Below are 13,750 nucleotides of genomic sequence, written 5' to 3' on the forward strand. Positions count from 1 at the left end.
TTGAGTTTAATAATAAATTTTTGTATTTAAAATTTTTATAAGTGTTTTTATTTTTATACCAGTATATTTGCATATGATTATGATTATATTAGGTAGAAACATAGAGTGGTAATTAATCTGTTTTCCTTCAATTTACTTGAAGGGACTTAGAAATAGGGAAGTACTTAGACTTCTGAAATCAGGGAAATACTTAGAATTTTAAAGTTGTTGATGGAGTGATGCCCTTTGATTAATTTAATTACTTACAAGATTACCTCACACCTGTTTTGATGAACTTAGTCTGATTTTCTGCAATACTGGTAAGTTGTTAAGGGATCATGTTGCCTTTAGAGTATTCAGTCGTTTAATACCTGTGATGAGAGTTCAGGTGTCTGGCTTTTGTGAGGTAACAATTGATGAATGGTAACCAGATGCTTGGCACTTCGTAACAATATATATATATACTATATAATATATATATATATATATATATATATATTATATATATATATATATGTATATAATATATTATATTATATATATATATATATAATATATATATATATATATATTATTATTCGAGCTACAAATGTCCTTTAATATCTAGTTCGCTCTACCTCGGAATTAATATATTTTCATATAGGTAAACCGAAGGGATGTTTTTTAGTTGATATCAACTGAAAAATTCCCCTTCGATTTACATATATGAAAATATATTAATTCCAAGGTAGAGCGAATTAGATATTAAAGGACAACTGTAGCTCGAATAATTTGCATGAATCATAGTGATGTGATGATTATTCATATATATATATATATATATATATATATATATATATATATATATATATTATATATATATATATATATATATATATATATATATATATATATATCTTACTGGACAAGTGAACGCAGGTAAGTGAACCTGCAATAACCTGGGTGAATAGGGGACTGCATCAGGTTATGCAAGGCATCGTAAAAAATGAAAAACGAACGAATGCACATTCTTATTAAGATCACGAAACCAACCTCATTCCCTGTTGGCAACTTTTGCTCTATCATCGCGTACATCGGATCACAGCATGTTGCTGATTCACGGGTATTACCAAGCCCAATTCATCTCATAAAAGCCGCTCGTCTTTTCGCCAGGATTTCATCAACAGAGCGTGTCTTCCTGATAATTAGCGTAATAATCTTTTGTTAAATCTTCTTTTCCCATGATTTTCAGAGTTAAACTAAAGCGGACTTTAGGTTTGCTTGCTAACATTTGGTAAAAAAAAAAAAAAAAAAAGTAGTATAATGTGCTTCGTATTGATATATAAATCACCTTTTATTCGAAGCCCAGTGGCAGAGGCAACAGTGTCCTTATGTAGCCAAGATCTGCACATAGCATAGGTAAAAATGAAATAGAATGTAATTAAAAATGAATCGGACTTATCCTTGAACGGTGATACAAATCAGCTCTTGGAAGACCGGACGTTATAGAAGTTAAGAAAACAGATTATGGGAGATAATTCCATAGCGTATTACAAGTGAATGTTTTGAGACTTTCTTTTCTTCTAATAAAAAAATTTTAATGGTTTTTTCCATTTTTCTATTCTAAAATTTAGAGAGGACACAGCCATTTTCATCCTGAACGTGAGTAAAATAATTTTATTTCCACAAATGGGTTTGGCATGTTACGTTTCTCTCGAGACAGTAAAATGGCTTGTAGCATTGCAAGCCATGAAGGTGAAGAGTTCTGCAATGTCAGAAAATTTAGTAAAAAAGCAATTTTCTCTTCTTAATCGTCTGCTTCTCTTGGCTGCTAAGGGATCAATAATTATAATAGTTTAAATAGTGTGGTCTTCATTTTATGCAAATGGCTAACCTTCAGTGCTTAAGATCATCTAAAGAAACCTGATTATTTATCATAGCATATAAAAAAGATGTATTGTAGTACTTCCCCAGTGGCTAATAACTTCTTGTTTGTACCTCTTAACACTTTAACAGTTTTTTTTTTCACGCATGCAAGTGTCGTTTCAAGAAGACAAACATGAATCCTCAATGGGAATTGAACAGATAAAAGTTGTATCCGGCAGTCGCGTGTGTGCGTGTGCCTCATATATTTGTGTGTGCACGTGTGTGTAAGTGGGAGAAGCCGGAGTTGAAGGGGCAGGAAAATTGCAATATATTATTTATCTGTATTAAAGATTCTGACATATTTCCTAGGAACAAAGACACACACATACACCGCACGACCTTATGTTCAAAGGTATTTTCGTCTCCTTCCCTTCGGTCTTAATTTGGTTGAGCGTTGATAGACGGCCGCTTTATGTCTCCGAGTAAAGCCACCCGCGGAGAGTGAAAGTGAAAAACTTCACGAAGGAAAGGAAACATTTCGAAGACGTCTGAAGAATCGTACCATTTCGCAAACAGACGACGACGCTCTGGAATTTCTGGCATGATTCGGCGTTAGGTATTTTCGCCTGGAACAATGCCATCTAATTTGCATAATCGGGTCTTGAAATGACACAGGAGTTCAATTTCGAAGCTGAAAATTGGAATTTTCTTTCGATCTGTATCCCTTTCTGTCTATTACCATTCACGCCGCCAAGTTTCCTGTGAAGGATGTCGAGATTTTTAAAGATTATTTTGTCTATATATATATATATATATATATATATATATATATATATATATATATATATATATATATATATATATATTTCCTTTCATTTGGTAAAGGTCGTTTATTTCTTTCTGTATGTCGTGCGGAGAGACAGACAACTTAAAAAAAAAAAAAACTGTAATTAATCACACAAATCCATGCTTTCAGATGGAAGAGAGCACAGAAAGAAAGAAACGCAGAAGAATCCTTTGTAAGAGAAAGTTCTATTCTGTTCAGGAAGTTAAAACATAGAATACTCCATTGCCAAGAGAGGCACGTCCGAAGCACAGCAACAATACAACAGTGCATTCACTCACTTACAATCTCGCTGCACAGTTGCTGTCACTGATGCACAGTATGCAATGCAATGGGGTAAAGCATAAAAAAATAAAGCTTAAGTATGCAGCCAAACACTGCATCCACAGATGCGCACGAAGTTACAAGTATCTGTTCGCTTTCTCTTCTCTCCCTTCTTAGTTGAGAACAAGAAAGGCAGTATCACCAAAGGACCGTTCATGTTTGGTATAACTCATGATCCCACAATGACCAACTGATTAATTAAATTAACTTGACTTTAGCTACTTGTTATGAAGGAAGAATATATATATATATATATATATATATATATATATATATATATGTATATATATAATATATATATATATATATATATATATACACATACATACATGCATACATCCATACATACATAACACACCCACACAACAAAACCAGACAAACACAACACACACACACACACACACACACCCACGCTTATGTGTTGTCATTTGACTAGACTGTGGTAGAAGCCAGCAATAGTATTGGGCAGAATAACCAAATAATTAGCATTAAATACAAATGTACACTTCGCTGCTAGGCAGAGGAGGGCTTAGATTGTGTTCTTGTATGCATTTATATAGGAAACTGGGACACCATTGCATTTATATTATTCTATACTATTTAACAAAAATGTTGATATTATTATTAATGGAATCTGCAAAGATATATCTGGATGAAGAAAAGGTTTCAAACGAATCAGCTAGATGAATTATTGTGATTATGTATAAGGGAGAGTTATTTAAGGTAATTGAAACAAGAAATGAGAGGTAAATTTTGCTTTTGATTAAGAAACTGAAACAGATATCTGAAGGATTGATGGGGGAACCTGCTTAAAATAAATGCATTTACTGTAGATCAAGAATTTGTTAGAAACAGTCGCGTGAGAAATTAACCATTAAAGAGAAAAACTGTTGTGGATGGCGTAAAGGGTTTATGGTGTAGAAGATAGATTAATGAAAGTGATACGAATTTTTGTTATATAAGTTAATTTTATCAGAGTGTATGGACAGGAGGGTAACTGGTTTGATTTAAAAGTGGTCTTATCTGTATGATTAGTTAGTATTTTTTTCTGTGGACTAATGAGAGAAGTGAAAGAAAGAACAGGCTTTGGTTGAAAAATGGATTTGTGAATGGACCTTAGAGTGCATGATGTGGAAAGATGGTGAAATTTAAGTTTAAGATAATGAATATAGAATTCTGAAAGTACGAAACTGTCTGCAATTTGAAGGTGATATTGCTTAAAGTGAGGCACTAAGGGTAACTGAAACCAGAAAAAGTTAAAAAGGAATGTAATTAGGATGATATAAGAGTGAAGTGTTCTTTGAAAGCAAAAAGATGGATTTTATAAAGAGACTGATGACCTAAATCTCCTCAGTGAAAATATAATATAGGTATTCGAATCTCAATAAAAGAGGAAGGTTGAAGCGCAGAGATGGAGCGTTAGTGTGGTATGTGTTGATATTAGTGTTTCAAGGTGGTTTGGTCTCCTTGCAGGGAGCTGTCAATACGCTGTTTACTAAACTAGAGCATTGACAGCTCCTTGCAGTGAGACCAAACAGCCTTTGGTACACTGATGTCATACATACGACACAATTCATCTCCGAAGCGCTCATCATGCATACTGTTTACTCTGTAAATAAATGAAATTGCTGATTTGGTGCAAGATCCTCGCACAGAGCATTCGTCTTTAATTTCACACTTACAGGGAATGCGTCGTGTCGAACGGTGGAGATTAGATCAACGACTTTTTTCCTGTAACTTCTCCCACAGAAATGATCTAGAGCTAATATTCCAGGTACTTGCGATTTGTCAGAGTGATAAAACTTTCTCCTTTCGGATGTTTAGTTTTATTGTGTTGCTCTGTAAGGACTATTAGAGAAAATTAGTTTCCTTTCTTTGATGAATTTTCCGTATTATTTATTTATTTTGTCATATATGTGTTATTTTCATCCGCATGTTGCCGTACTTTCATAAATAAAGCATAATAATTTAAGAAAGTAGAAGGGAAAAAGAGTGAGTTGCGAAGCCACTTCTCAAAAATATAGATCGCTGCCATAAAAGAAATAAAGGGAATGTTGGATTAAAAAGAATGTGGTCGAACGAGAATGAAGAAGTGCGGAGAGTTCATTTCGTAAATTGGAAAATGATTAAGGACTATGATAGCATAAAATTTTTTCGAAAATAACAGACAGACACGCAAACAGACAGACAAACAGGACCTTTTATTTTAGCGAAAGAGATAAAGGAAAGGGAGAAAAGGAATCATTCCTAGATAAGCTTATAACACTTGCCCTTGAAGACAACCATTCTCACGCTATCTTCCCTTATAAAAACAAAGGGAACAAAAAAACAGTTTCCTGTGTTGCTGAATAATGCATAGGTGAGATTACCAACAGAGCGTCGCAGCATTAACAAAATGCTAAAATGCGTCTGTAAGAATTTTATCAAGATCTTTCCGAATTTAGGCTTAATAGTGTATAAATATATATATATATTAGCTGACCAACCTAGCACTGCCCGGGAAAGCTCTGAATGACAACTGATAAACTGTCTCTCTCCCGACCTTACTCTTTCCCTCTTTCTTCTCCCTAACTAACGCCCCTTCTACATTGCAATTACGTTGCCCAGCATTTTTCAAAAGGGATTGGGAGTGTCATTAATCATCTCGGCAACCTAAAAAAAAACTATGGATCAGATACTAACATCTGTAATTTTGACAATAAATTTTTTGCAGAGTTTATTTAGTTCCCAAGTCTACGGGCAGAACCAGCCCCGTTTCAGGGAAGCCCTTCCCTCCCCTACCCCTGTCGTGCCCTTTGGCGCTACTGATGTCTCTTACCCCCACACTATTCTTTTCTAGATATCTTATGTATACCAAGTTTGGTTGAAATTGCTCAATGCATTTCAGAGTTATGCTGGAACATACATACGCACATACATACATCCATATATATTATTTATATATAATATATATTATATTCTTATTATATATATCTTCAGCATACAAATGTCCTTTAATAATCTAATTCGCTCTACCACTCGGAATTGAATATATTTTCATATATGTACCGAGGGGGAATTTTTAGTTGAAATAATTTTTTTTGGTTTCGTACCCCCATGGGATCGAACCACCAGTCCAGTAGGACGGGAACGAAATCAGGATCGGACAGTGACGCTACCGAAACAGCTATCAAGAGAGGCTAAAGGTTTGTATCGATTCTGACCATTTCAAATCAACGCCGATCTCGTTGTATTTGTAATTAGAATCGATATGGAACCCCCTCCACTATGGTAGCCGATTCGAGCGTTTGACCCACGTAGCCTTATTATGAATATTTATCACATCAATGTGGATTCAATATAAATTCATTCGAGCTTACAAATGTCCTTTCTAATATCTAATTCGCTCTAATACCTCGGAATTGATATATTTTCTAATATGTACCGAGGGGGAATTTCTTTTAGTTGATAATAAGTTTTCGTACCCCCATGGGATCGAACCCACCGTGCCAGTAGGACGGGCGGGAACGAAATCAGGATCTGGACAGCTGACGCTACCGAAAAACAGCTATCAAGAGAGGTGCTAAAGGTTGTATAATCGATTCCATGGACGCATTTCAAAGAAATCCAAACGCCGATCTCGTTGGTATTTGTGTAATTAGAATTCGATATGGAACCCCCGCCCCTCCACTAATGGTAAGCGATTCGAGCGTTTGACCACGTAAGCCTTAATTATGAATATTTAATCAACATCACCGTGATTCATATTAAAATCATTCGAGCTACAAATGTCCTTTGTAATATCTAATTTGCTCGCTCTAGCCTCGGAATTGAATATGTTTTCATATATGCTACCGCGAGGGGAATTTTTAGTTGATAATAATTTTGTTCGTACCCCCATCGCGATCGAAACCACGTCCAGTAGGCACGGGGATACGAAAATCAGGGTGTAATCGGACAGTGACGCTTACCCGCCGGAAAACAAACAGACTATCAAGAGAGGCTAAAGAGGTTTCTATAATGCGATTCTGACCACTTTCAAAATTCAACGCCGAATCTCGTTTGTTTTTGTAATTAGAATCGATATGGAAACCCCCTCCACTATGGCGTAGCCGATTCGAGCGTTTGACCCACGTAGCCTTATTTAATTGAATATTTATCACATCACAGTGATTCATATAAATCATTCGAGCTACAAATGTCCTTTAATATCTAATTCGCTCTACCTCGGAATTGATATATTTTTCCATATGTTTCCATGAATACTGTACCCCTGGGGGAATTTTTAGTTGATAATAATTTCGTACCCCCCATGGATCGACCACCGTCCAGTAGGACGGGGAACGAAATCAGGACGTCTGGTACAGTGACGCTACCAAGAAAATTAACCGCTCATCGAAGAGCTAAGGTTTATACTCAGATTCTGACACCCCCCCCCCCCCAGTTTCAAATTCAATCAAACGCGATTCTCGTTATTAAGTATTTGTAATTAGAATCGATTGGATCCCCCCTCCAACTATGGAACCCCCTCTACTATGGTAGCCGATTCGAGCGTTTTGACCCACGTAGCCTTATTATGAATATTATCACATCACCGTGATTCATATAAATGCATTCGAGCTACAAATGTCTTTAATATCTAATTCGCTCTACCTCGGAATTGATATATTTTTCATCCCTATGTTACCGAGGGGGAATTTTTAGTTGATAATAATTTCGTACCCCCATGGGATCGAACCACCGTCCAGTAGGACGGGAACGAAATCAGGATCGGACAGTGACGCTACCGGAAAACAGCTATCAAGAGAGGCTAAAGGTTTATATCGATTCTGACCATTTCAAATCAACGCCGATCTCGTTGTATTTGTAATTAGAATCGATATGGAACCCCCTCCACTATGGTAGCCGATTCGAGCGTTTGACCCACGTAGCCTTATTATGAATATTTATCACATCACCGTGATTCATATAAATCATTAATTCGAGCTACAAAATGTCCTTTAATATCTAATTCGCTCTACCTCGGAATTGATATATTTTTCATATATGTACCGGGGGGGAAGGGGGAAATTTTTAGTTGATAATAATTTCGTACCCCCATGGGATCGACCCACCGTCCAGTAGGAACGGGGAACGAAATCAGGATCGGACAGTGACGCTACCGAAACAGCTATCAAGAGAGGCTTAAAAGTTTATATCGATTCTGACCATTTCAAATCAACGCCGATCTCGTTGTATTTGTAATTAGAATCGATATGGAACCCCCTCCACTATGGTAGCCGATTCGAGCGTTTGACCCACGTAGCCTTATTATGAATATTTATCACATCACCGTGATTCATATAAATCATTCGAGCTACAAATGTCCTTTAATATCTAATTCGCTCTTACCTCGGAATTGATATATTTTCATATATGTAGCCGAGGGGGAATTTTTTAGTTGATAATAATTTCGTATACCCCCATGGGATCGAACCACCGTCCAGTAGGACGGGGAACGAAATCAGGATCAGACAGTGACGCTACCGAAACAGCTATCAAGAGAGGCTAAAGGTTTAAATCTGATTCTGACCATTTTCAAACAAATCAACGCCGATCTCGTTGTATTTTGTAATTAGAATCGATATGGAACCCCCTCCCCACTATGGTAACCGATTCGAGCGTTTGACCCACGTAGCCTTATTATGAATATTTATCACATCACGTGATTCATATAAATCATTTCGAGCTAACAAATGTCCTTTAATATCTAATTCGCTCTACCTCGGAATTGATATTATTTTCATATATGTACCGAGGGGGAATTTTTAGTTGATAATAATTTTCGTACCCCCATGGATCGAACCACCGTCCAGTAGGACGGGGAAGAAATCAGGATCGGACAGTGACGCTACCGAAACAGCTATCAAGAGAGGCTAAAGGTTTATATCGACTTCTGACCATTTCAAATCAAACGCCGATCTCGTTGTATTTGTAATTAGAATCGATATGGAACCCCCTCCACTATGGTAGCCGATTCGAGCGTTTGACCCACGTAGCCTTATTATGAATATTTATCACATCACCTGTTGATTCATATAAATTCATTCGAGCTACAAATGTCCTTTAATATCTAATTCGCTCTACTCGGAATTGATATATTTTTCATATGCTCGAATCGGCTACCATAGTGGAGGGGGTTGCCATATCGATTCTAATTACAAATACAACTGAGATCGGCGTTGATTTGAAATGGTCAGAATCGATATAAACCTTTAGCCTCTTCTTGATAGCTGTTTCGGTAAGCGTCACTGTCCGATCCTGATTTCGTTCCCCGTCCTACTGGACGGTGGTTCGATCGCATGGGGGTACGAAATTATTATCAACTAAAAATTCCCCCTCGGTACATATATGAAAATATATCAATTCCGCCGAGGTAGAGCGAATTAGATATTAAGGACATTTGTAGCTCGAATGATTTATATGAATCACGGTGATGTGAATAAATATTCATAATAAGGGCTAACGTGGGTCAAACGCTCGAATCGGCTACCATAGTGGAGGGGGTTCCATATCGATTCTAATTTACAAATACAACGAGATCGGGCGTTGATTTGAAATGGTCAGAATCGATATAAACCGTTTAGCCTCTCTTGATAGCTGTTTCGGTAGCGTCACTGTCCGATCCTGATTTCGTTCCCCGTCTACTGGACGGTGGTTCGATCCCATGGGGGTAGGAAATTATTATCACTAAAAATTCCCCCTCGGTACATATATGAAAATATATCAATTCCTTTAGGTAGAGCGAATTAGATATTAAAGGCATTTTTGTAGCTCGAATGATTTATATGGAATCACGGTGATGTGATAAATATTCATATATATTATATATATATATATATATATATATATAGATATATATATTGTCTGTAAAATTATATTAATAATAATAAATGGTTAAACCATTTTCGTTCGCCAGACGTAAATAACAGGAAAATAATCACACATTTAATACCATCTCTGTCTCGGGAATAATTTGAAAAAATACACAAAAATATACAAATGAATTAATATAGTAGGCGGTAACAAGCCCACGAAGTTTTATAGGTCAAGATGTGTTGGTCGATAGTAGACTTGGGAGACGTAAACTTGTGGCCCTTATGATTCACAATAGATTGTTGACATTTTGTGATTCTTTTCTGTAGAAGAAAGGTCATTGTTTCGTGAAGAAATGTAAAAAGTAAAAAATGTTTTTGTTGGAAAGGCTTGAGGTCGATGCTTCTTGATTAAAACAATAACAAAATAAATTATTCGTTTGAGGGATTGCAAAGTCCTTATATTTTCGTCTTGAAGAAAAGGACAACTTTTTAATTTAAAAATCTTGCAAGCCAAACAACCTGAGTGAAATGAGTATGTTTACCTGTTACAAATGAGAAATTATTAGACAATTGTTATGATTGTTGGGAATTTTTAATTATATTGTTCAAGTGACTTATGGCAGATGACGTGTATGCTTGTCTAGTTCGCACTGGATTTATTATCGTACTTTGAAGTTTTTATTATTATTATTTGTATTAGCTGTGAATACAGTTGCCCTTTTCCATTTTCTAACACACGTTAACTCGGAGCAATATATCGCATCCAAAGGGTGGATGCTATTTATTACTCTTAAGTAAACGTATGTTAGCTTGATCACATACGTTTACAAACTAAGGGATATCTTAAATGGATATTTTACATATATTGTTCCGTCTTTCATTAATCACAGTTTAGTTAGTTTATAGACTTTTCAGCGCTGTTGAAACTTTTATCAACAACAAAAATTTTGAATATTTCAAAATATTGTAAAACCGGAAACGCAATGTTCCATTACTTGCTGAAACCAGACTTCTTTTGTAATTTTTTTTAGAATCAACCTTTGATATGTTTTAACATTTGTTATTTAAAACTCTTTACTCCATCCTGCCCTCAACTGCCTGCTAGAAACCCGAAATCGATTTCATGGAATGGGCGCCGATTCCTTGTAAAATCTTTATGCCTCTGTTAAGGTAAGCAATAAGTTACTTGCAGTGTTATTCAGCTGTGACTGGTTGCAGTCTATGAGGAGAAGTGTATGGGGTTTATAACTTCATCCCAGAAAGGCTGATTACAACCGAGGGAGTCGCAAACTAGATCCCCCCAACACTCCTTCCCACCCTACCCTCTCTCTCTCTCTCTCTCTCTCTCTCTCTCTCTCTCCTCTCTCTCTCTCTCTCTCTCTCTCTCTCTCTCTCTCTCTCTCTCTCTGTGAGTAAAATGTATTAATTTTTGAGTAAATGATAGGGATTTTGTAAATTGCCATGCCCATGACCTAAAATATGGAAAGTTTACCTTGCTTTGTAAAAAGGTAAGTCGTCATGTCCTAACCAGTCCGGGTGATCAAACTCTTATGTTAATAATGGTGATAATAATAATGCAGACTATTCATGTTGAAGAGCTTGAGAGAGTCAAAAGCAGAGTTGTGAATAACCGTTAATAAGGCAAGAGAAAAAACACGAGACGTGGCAACGCGAGCTATATGAATGACTGTCGTTGTCTTGAAGGAAAAGCAGAGAACTGGGGATAAATGACCCAAGAGCTGTAGGTGATTATTCTGTTCCGTTGTTTAATTACCTTGATTGATTTAGTAAAGCTTCTATGGTGTTACAAGAAAATAAAACCGAGAGAAGAGCAAAGGAGAACGATAAAGGGGCCTTACCCCAGAGGGAGTGATGTCCTCGTTATTTAAAAGGGAAGAATACAGGCACCAGAGAAGGCTGCTGTTGGAGGATCTTTTAAAGCTTGAAAGTAGAACTGAGGAAGCAATCAAGAAATAGCACAGTCCTGAGGTGGTCCCTTAGGTGGATGACCAAAAGAGAGAGTGGAGGGGATGTGACTTTTTACCAGGGGGAACGATGACCATAAGCTTTTCTTACTTTCTTTAAGGTACATTTTAGTTTGTGTTTTCTGTATTTTATGCTGTTTCCGTACAGAAGCGTTGATACATATATAAAATTTCCCGGTGATGGATAGTAATTCTTTTATGGAAACCTCTTCGCCTTGTTATATCAACCAGGATATTTTTTACTGTAATGTACAGAACTCTAGTAATTTGATCTGAGACAGTCTCAAATGTATATACGACAAAAAACATAAATGCCCAAAATTGTTATATGAGATCGACATGGCCCAAGCGGTTAAAGTATTATAATGATCTCTTGATCAGTAACTATGTGGTGCTATATGTTGCAACTACTCAAGGAAAATAATAATCTCTATGTACGGTATGATGTGCAGATGTTAGCTTCTGCATCCAAATTCATTTTTGGTGGGATGTTTTCTTAGTGTTTGAAGCTATAAACCTTGACAAATTTAAGGTTTGCAAGTTTGGTGAACTGATTAAAACTTCGGTTTGACCTCAGGGAGGTGAGTAATTTAGTTTACTGGCTTTTTTGTCAGTGTAAAAATTGCGGTTTAGTACCTTTTTATGTCCTCCAAGCGTTAAGCGTGAAATAGCAACACCAAATTTTCATTGTGTGTGTGTGTGTGTGTGTGTTTGTATTCAGGTCCTTTGAAAGCCAGTAGTGACAAATTTACCAATAAAAAGTTAATAAAAAACATAGGAAATCAGCAAGCAAACATGTTGTTGCTCGAGGACACTTCCCCAGTTTACACAGCACGGGTGGCAGTGGCTGAAGGGGCTGTTGCATCTGCACTGAATTGTTGCATTTTGCCCTATAGCGCACATTGCATCATGCTGTTTGGGTTTACCCAAGTGACAGAAAAAGCGAAGACGCCCGAGTTCGACATCCTAAAGCAAGATATTAAGACATTACTTTTTATAGGAAGAATAACCTGTCCAGAACGTTTCTAACAAACAGTATCAATTATAACGTTTCTAACAAACAGTATCAATTATATCCGTAAAATAGAAGTTCCAGAAGAGTAGAAAGACCCAGACCTACAGGAAAGAAAACTAGAGACGGAGGGGAAGTGATGGTTAGGAATAGTGGAAAAGACTTGGTGAGGCAATTTAGGCAGTGATTGTAAAGATGCATTGTATATGAAACTATCTATAAACGAATGATTTCGTTGCTTACTTTGGTGCAAATCAGTAGTTATCAGTTTTAGTTGAGCGGGGACATATACTTAAGAGTAGGTTACAATCTTTTTGAGCCAAAGCTATGAAATACTATCAAGTTTCCTTTATGCAAAGCGTTGTAAATGATAAACGTGTTTATAAAATGGATAGTAAAAAGATAAGTACTTGTCCAAGTACATACTGACTGGTCCCTTTGCGCTAGTGGGAAAATGGCTGTTGCCGGCATGAAACGATCAGGGTAAAGACGCCGCGAAACAGATGTTGCAAGCGACAGCTCCTTTATTCTCCCGGCCTACCACCATAATCCTCTGTATTGTGGATTTTGTACTTGTTATTGTAATGTTTTATTGTATTATTATTGTTTGGATGCTACATAACCGTCCGCACACTGTATCAAAACAACATGACGGTATGTTTAGATTATATACACTTTGGAGAGGGCACGACGAGTGACGGAACAGCTGTGGTGTTGCGTTTGTCAGTAAGTGGAACAAGCAGTTATTCTTTTTTATTTTTTTTAATCTACTAAATTTGGATTAATGCAGAAGATTCAGAAAATATTGTCAAACAGATAAGAAGTCGATCAACAACCAAAAAGCCATAGAATTCAACGAAATCTGCGTGCGCGCGCGCGCGCACACACACACACACACACACACACACACACACACATATATATA

General features: G+C 36.6%; 1 protein-coding gene across 1 annotated transcript in view; it reads left to right on the forward strand.

Moving 5' to 3' along the window:
* Positions 1–13,750, forward strand: part of LOC135198069 (opsin Rh5-like) — a 707,912-nt gene that overhangs the window by 588,189 nt on the left and 105,973 nt on the right. The gene's annotated exons all lie outside the window — the stretch shown is intronic.

This window comes from Macrobrachium nipponense, chromosome 21 (genome assembly GCF_015104395.2).
Source record: "Macrobrachium nipponense isolate FS-2020 chromosome 21, ASM1510439v2, whole genome shotgun sequence".
Classification (NCBI taxonomy): domain Eukaryota; kingdom Metazoa; phylum Arthropoda; class Malacostraca; order Decapoda; family Palaemonidae; genus Macrobrachium; species Macrobrachium nipponense.